Here is a 7,814-nt window from a genome sequence, read left to right on the forward strand (position 1 = left end):
AAGAAGAAGAAGAAGAAGAAGAAGAAGAAGAAGGGGAAGAAGAAGAAGAAAAAGAAGAAGAAGAAGAAGAAGAAGAAGGGGGAGAAGAAGAAGAAGAAGAAGAAAGGGAAGAAGAAGAAGAAGAAGAAGAAGAAGAAGAAGAAGGAGAAGAAGAAGAAGAAGAAGAAGAACAAGAAGAAGAAGAATAAGAAGAAGAAGAAGATGAAGAAGAAGAAGAAGAAGGAGAAGAAGAAGAAGTAGATAGTGATAATAGTAATTATTCTAATAATTATTAATATTGTTATTAGTATAATTATTACTATCATTATTATTATTATTATTAATGTCACTACAAGGACAAAAAACAACCACGACAACACTAACAACAATCATAGAAAGAAAAGTAAGAAAACCAAGAAAGCCATCGTGACTTTAGGAAATAGGAAAACTAGCCAGAACATTGAAAATAATAAGAATGCAATAGCGCCAAAAGGAACAATTCATTACACAACAGCGCTACCACCATCACTACCACTGACAGTAACAATACAAGCAAACAATATCGATACTAATAATAATATTGCCTGTGTGTGGCATGAAACATCATCTATTTGTGGCGTCTCGACTTGGGATGAATAAGGTTACCCTTAACCACAACTACCTTCAGGTCACCATTGGACATAGTGTTGTACCTGTAGCCACCCCGACCCTTGATATACCGGGATGGAGTCTTGTGGGGTTAGGTCTGTCTCGTGTATCCGTTTAGCCTTGGTCGGCAACACCTCTCGAGATGGAGTCTCAATAAAAAACCAATGACTATATTACCTTATCACCAAAACCCTCACGAATATAACTGTCAAATATTACGTATTATATAACGGCATGAATGTGGTAGGCGTAAACGCTCTGAGCCTTGGTTAGTAACCCACCTAGTGATGGTGTAGGATAAAAATGTTGGTGATTGCACAACCTTACAAATGTAACCTCTAAATGAGTGATGTCAAGATCAAATAATAAACACAATTGCACTAACGGGACCTGGAAATATTAACGGTGAACGTGTTGCGCAGAAGCAAAGAGTGTCTGATCAACTCCGACAGGTCGTCATCAAGTTATAGATCAGGACCAGAATTGAAGTGAAAAGAGCAAAAATGAAATAATTAAATGAGAAAAAGCGGTAAACTGTACAGTAATAGAATGATGACTGAGAAGTATGCCAAATAAATGAGGTTGCACGAAAGGAATGAAGAGAATATGGGATGAAAAATACTTTTTGAAGCATCTGGCAAGCGACTGATAGACCAAGCAGGAACAATTCGTATGAACGACTGGGATACAGGATTAGAGATTGAAGAAATCCAGAGAAGAATAAAAAATGAGAAAGCAGAGATAGAAACAGCAGTAGCAGAAAGTGGCTTTGAAAGAGTACGAGATGAAGAATATGAAAAAGAAGTAAATCACTTCCTAAGATTGCCTGATGAAGTAAATAGCGAATATGATCTTGCTGGATAAGTGACAGTAACTGCTGCACAAGAATGACGAAGAGGAGATTCTTGAAATTCTGTCAGGTAAAATGTGTGATGGAAACAATGAAGTACCACCAACAGTAAGGTGTAGGGATAGAGGGAAAGTAAGGAGAACCACAGCCAAAATAATAACGTTTTGAGCTTGATTAGAACAAAAGCCCTTAGTGAAACAAACCAGCTGATCATAACTGCTGCTAATGCAGTAGCTGACAAAATAGGATACCAGCAAAGAACTGACGAAATAAAAGGAAATGAAAATAAAGAAAGAAACCAGAGGATGTGAATACGAATGAAGTTGGAAAAGACTCGGAAAGAACTGGGGCAACTGGATGAAAGAAGAGATAAAGATGAAGGGGGCAATCAGAAAATTGAATGGACAGCACAAGTTAGAAGAATTGTCACAAAGGGTGACAGACAGCCTTAAAGGTCAAACGAAAAAGATATGGTGCTAGATGCAAATACTTTAAACAGAATAGACAGTTCCAATAATATAGACGCCATCTTTTTGAGTAGAGGGGAAACATCAGGAAATGATTTCTGATGCAGGAAAAAATAAAATATTTTAAAGGATCCGCTCTGGATGGAGCTCAAGACTACTGGCTGAAGGACTTTACAGAGTTGCATGAAAAGATGAAAAGATCGCTGCACAACTGGAAGAATGCCTACAGCATGGTCATGCCCCTACCTGGATGACAAATGGACGAACGTTGCTATGCCTCAAGGATCCCTTGAAAGGTAACGTGGACTCAAATTTTCGCCTTATAACCTGTATACCACTTATGTGGAGGCTTACGACTGGTTTCTTGGCGGAAAAGATATATAATTATTTAGAAAGTAACAATTAACAATCTACTTCCAGAAGAACAGGAAAGATGCGGGAAACAAAATAGGGCAACAAAAGACCACTTATTAGTTGATAAAAAAGATAATTAGAAATTGTAGACGTAGATTGACAGAATTGAATGTAGCATGGTTAGATTACAAAAAGCATATGACATGGTACGACACAGTTGGATAAGTTAACAATGAACATGCTGGAGTGGTAGAAAATATGGAGAAAATGGGTAATGAAAGTATGAAGAAAATGGGTAATGAAAGTATGAAACATTAGAATACGGAAGATTGGAGGAAAACAAAGACTTAGAAGACTGAACATCAGACGTGGAATAGTTCAAGGTAATCACCACTATTTGTATTAGCCAATATACCGGTCATTTTGATATTGCGTAAAATTAGAATAGCTTACGATTTGGGAAAAAGGATATGGTTAGATATATCATCTCATTTATATGGATGATATAAAGATTTATGTAAAAGAATGAGAAGCAGCCCGAAAGTCTTATACATACTGTTCGCAAGTTCTCAAATGACTTAGGATTGGAATTCGAGATAGAAAAGTGCGCTATGTTGAAAGTGAAACTAGGAATATTTGAACGAAGCCAGGGAATTAAAATGCCAAATGGGAAAACAATGAGAGCGGTTGAGAAAGGACAGTGGTATAAGCACATGGGGATATTGGAATCAGGTGAAATAAAGTGGTATAAGCACATATGGATATTGGAAGCATGAAGAAATAAGACAAATTACCAGTAGAGAGTATACTAGAAGAGAGAAAATTATAGTAATGAAAGCTAAATGCAAAAGATGTTATTGAAGCAATTAATGCAAGAGCATTACCCCTAATCAGATATGGAGTTGGAATTATAGACTGGACCAAAAACGACATACAGAAACTTAGAAAAAAAAGAAAGCAGTTGACTACCCCAAAGCTGATATCAACCGGCTGTACCTGAATATAGACCAATGTGAAAGAGACTTAACTGCCGTGGAAGAGTGTACAGATTGATAGAAAAAAAAGCTACTAGAATATTTACAGAACATCACAGAGAAACTACTAAATACAGTGAATATGGGACAGGTGATCAAATGTGGAATAAGAGAAAAGGACAAGAATGAAATTCAAAGAGAGCTTGTTAGACAGATATGTACTATGGCCGAATGAATTGACTATAATCATTGCTTGCGAATGTTTAATCCTGTCCTAATGTAACTAATGTACATATGAGCTGATTTTCCTTTCCAGTGGACCGATATTCATAGATATGAATTTCAAAAACAATGTTAAGAGGATTTAAGGAAATGTTTCTTTGAAGAAAGATGCTGAACAGTTGTATGTATTGCTTAACTGTCGTAGCAATTGAACACAACATTGCAAGAAATCAGAAATACAACTGTTCCTTCATAGAATCTACTGAACCAGTGTAGAGTGCCCATGAATTTGGACGAATGTAGTCAATTATAACGATAGCCAGGTACACAGTACAACATTTGTAATAAATCATAGACTCCCACTCTATCGATCCTCTACCCTAACCATCGGCCACTGGTATCTCAGTATCTGAACAGCACAAGATTTTTAAAGTTTGCACTTAAATTTACTACTATAAAGTTATTTCTAGCTACCAGGATGTAGCCTAGCAATCTGGATGCAGTGCATTTATTTATTTATTTATTGTTTATTTATTCATTCATTATTGGTGATAATATGATTATTGTTGAACAGGTTCACTGGAAATCGTATGAACCACGCTAGTGGTAGAGTAGCAAAAAAGATAAACTTATTATTGGAAAATCTCTGGCTTCCTGGTCCTATTTTTCTGTCGGCTGCTATCTTCCCAGCAACACACGTTTTTTCTCTATCATTATTTATCCCTTCCTCTTTTTCTACTCAACTCACTCATCCTCTATATATCTTTTACTTAACAGATTAAAACTACGATAAGCTTAGCAATTCTCAGACACGACATTAGCTAGATAAGACGGAATCTTTCTGTGAGCTGATATTTATAAGATAGCGGGTGGATTGGTGGAATCGTTAGGGTGTCGGGCAAAATACCTGATGGTATTTGCTTCGACTATTTCCTTTCTGAGTTCACATCATGGTAGACCAACTTTGTCTATATCTTATTCAGTCGAGAAAATTAAGAAACAGTAAGTACTGGAGTCTAAATTAACCGACTAACACTCTCAAACGCGCTCTCTCCTTATATCTATTCAAGAGTTATGAGATGACAAGGGCAGCTGGCTTTGATAAATAAGTATTGAAGAAAAAGATCAAAGAAATGATGTTAGTAGCATAACGACAGCCTTAATGGCAAATTAGATTAACGGAATGATATAGCTCAGTAGGTCCAGTCACCTAAATAATGCATGTGACAGCGTAGATGAGAATACTGCTATTTTCACTTTAGAATGCTGGTGAGTTCATAAGCAGTACAAAGGCTTAGATATGACGAAACTGGTGCCATACTTGTTTGGCATTTTTGCAAGAAGCTAAGTTTTAGTTGCCTGACAGAAAGCTATGATCATTTGATGGAGGTAAAAAACAAGAAGTGCTCGAAAACCATTGAATTGAGGTTATTATGAGGTTTTACTATAAAAAAACGATGGATCAAATCAAGTTGGCTTTTGTCGTAGTTGACATGACTTGCTCATTTAATACCACAATTAAAAATAAGGAAAAGAAAAATCAAAATATTGTTAACAATGTCGCCATCCTATCAGTTATCGTTGGGATTTTAGGAACAGTGAAGTTGTGATGAAGTATATAAGAGTAAAACTTGGAAAACGAAGTCTTAATCTGGGAGTAGGTGAAATGCAGTAGCCTCTTTTCCTTGGATTAGCAAGACACTTCGGAAAGCTCTTGATACAAGTATAGGACAGGTATGAACAGCATGGGACTAAATATGTGTATTGTCCTAGATCACAGATTTTGGAGCCATTAGAAAGTAGAATGAAACTGTCCACAGCCTCGAGACTATGTAACAGTATAACGACAACAACAACAGCATAAAAATTAAACGGCTAGAAGAAAGTGGATAACTTCTGAGGCAACGGAGAAGTTTTTGGCGGCACCAGAATATGGGGATACAGTGAGCCATGCACAAACGATTAGGGAAAGCTTTTGAAACAATGTGTTCATACTATACTGTGCCATGGACGAGAAGAGAAGGACTGAAGTAGCTAACCAGATAAAGAAAGAATAGGTGAAAAATGCATTAAGAAGTTGGTACAATGTAGCCAACAGAGATGGGTGCCTTGTGGGAGAATTCTGTGGTTGGGCAAAAGATAAGATAGAAATAAATTTAGTCGTAGGAGGCAACTAGAGTCAGTTTTCTGGTTCACTCCACCTATGACATGCTTCATAGTCTTGCAAACCTAAAGCGTGGATGAGGCAAATACTCTACAATGTATTACTAGGTCTAGAACACATGATGGTATCATCAAATATTTAGAGTACTGGCTGGTGTAGTGGCGGAGAGGATAAAGGGAATAAACAGCAGCGAAGGACTACAAGTAGAGAAGCATAAGAGCATAATGTTTTGCAATGAAGGTGAACACTACAAGTTACCTACTGCAAGGAAGAAGAATGATTGACTTGGGTGTCGTCTGTTACCCTTCCCATTTTTTACCGCCAAAAGACCCAAACCTATGTGGTGCAAAGAAATGAACGTTTAAAGCCAAAGAATACTGTAAGTCAAACAAATTGGTTGAACCCTGTAGAGGTAGGTGTTAGCAGATTTGTTAGAACCACAGTTCATTCGATACTCAGGAGTCTTGGACGGATTGCAAAGGAGACAAAAGAGGTTGCCAGAAATTATCAGAATCTGCTGAGGAAGCAAGCTATTACAACTGGCTGAAAAGATAAGACGAGTGGCGCTGCAAGATCGGGTGTTGAACATAATAGAAACATATGGTCAAGAGTTGCAAATTCTGACAACAACGTTCATTACTGTTGTAAGACAGATTCATCGTCTACAACGTCGTTAGTATTGGGCTGTCGCAGCGGAGGGAAAATACCTATAAAGCTGCTTTATCATCTGACATTGACGCTAAAATAAACACACACACACACATCATACAAGCACATACAAGCACACATACACACACACACACACACACATACACAAACACAAACACACACATCACACAAGCACACACACACAAACATGCGCGCACACAATATAAGAGGGCTTATATCTATATGCGTCTCATTGCAAAGCCTACATACGTTACCATGCACTTCTTGTCAAGTGATTTTGAAACATGAGTAAGGATAAAACTGGCTATTTTGTTGTACGAGAAGCATAACAATGCTTGAAAGCACTTTTACCCCGCAAGGCTTATAGAGACAAATGTTTGCACAATACGATTACCGAGCTGGCAAAGGCGGCGAGTTGGCAGAAACGTTAGCACGCCGGGCGAAATGCTTAGCGGTATTTCGTCTGCCGCTACGTTCTGAGTTCAAATTCCGCCGAGGTCGACTTTGCCTTTCATCCTTTCGGGGTCGATTAAATAAGTACTAGTCACGCACTGGGGTCGATGTAATCGACTTAATCCGTTTGTCTGTCCTTGTTTGTCCCCTCTGTGTGTAGCCCCTTGTGGGTAGTAAAGAAATAACAATACGATTACCGTTTTTTAAGCATCGGATGGCCGGTGGGAACGTCAACTGTAGGTTTTGTATCAAAGCTTCGGTTTTCTAATTTTTAAAAAATAGAACCCAAAAATAAAGGTCGATTAAAATTCGGAGTTTTACATTTCTTGTATGGATGTTCTAACTTCAGGCTGGGTTCTATCACATTCAAGTTATTTAAGAGCGCGCTCATCCTTCATTTCAGTTACTTATACAGATCCGCGATATGATGAAAGTCGTTGACGTAATGATGGGTTACTCCTTCCGTTTCAGGTTTCCTCTTTCTCCAGTAGGTGTTCCAGCAAACTTTCTGATTAGACTATCTTGCTGGTTGAGCTGGTAAACCGTTCAAGGCATTGCCCCAGAATGGCTGCTGTTCAATGACTTGAACAAGTAAAAGTTAAGAGATAAAACACACTCACATATACGTGCATACAATCATATACATACATATATATATATACACACACATACACACACACATACACACATGCACACACACAAACATATATGTCTCGTCGGCCAGGCTGGTAGACGAAGACTAAAACAACAAGCAAATTAAGAGTGAGTAGTAGTCAGAGAGGCTACATGCAGTATAAAGTGTTGCTCTGATGTCGCGAGTCTTTCAGTCAGGCTAAATTGCATTTAGTTCATCAATTTCACTCACATATACGCACGTAGGTACGCGCGCACACGAACACATACAGATATAGAGAGAAATATATAAGTAGAATTGAGTGTGTGTGTGTGTATATATATATATATATATATATATATATACATATATGTACGTATGTATATATATATATATGTATGTATATATATATATATATATA

The sequence above is a fragment of the Octopus bimaculoides genome, chromosome 16 (assembly GCF_001194135.2).
Source record: "Octopus bimaculoides isolate UCB-OBI-ISO-001 chromosome 16, ASM119413v2, whole genome shotgun sequence".
Classification (NCBI taxonomy): Eukaryota; Metazoa; Mollusca; class Cephalopoda; order Octopoda; family Octopodidae; genus Octopus; species Octopus bimaculoides.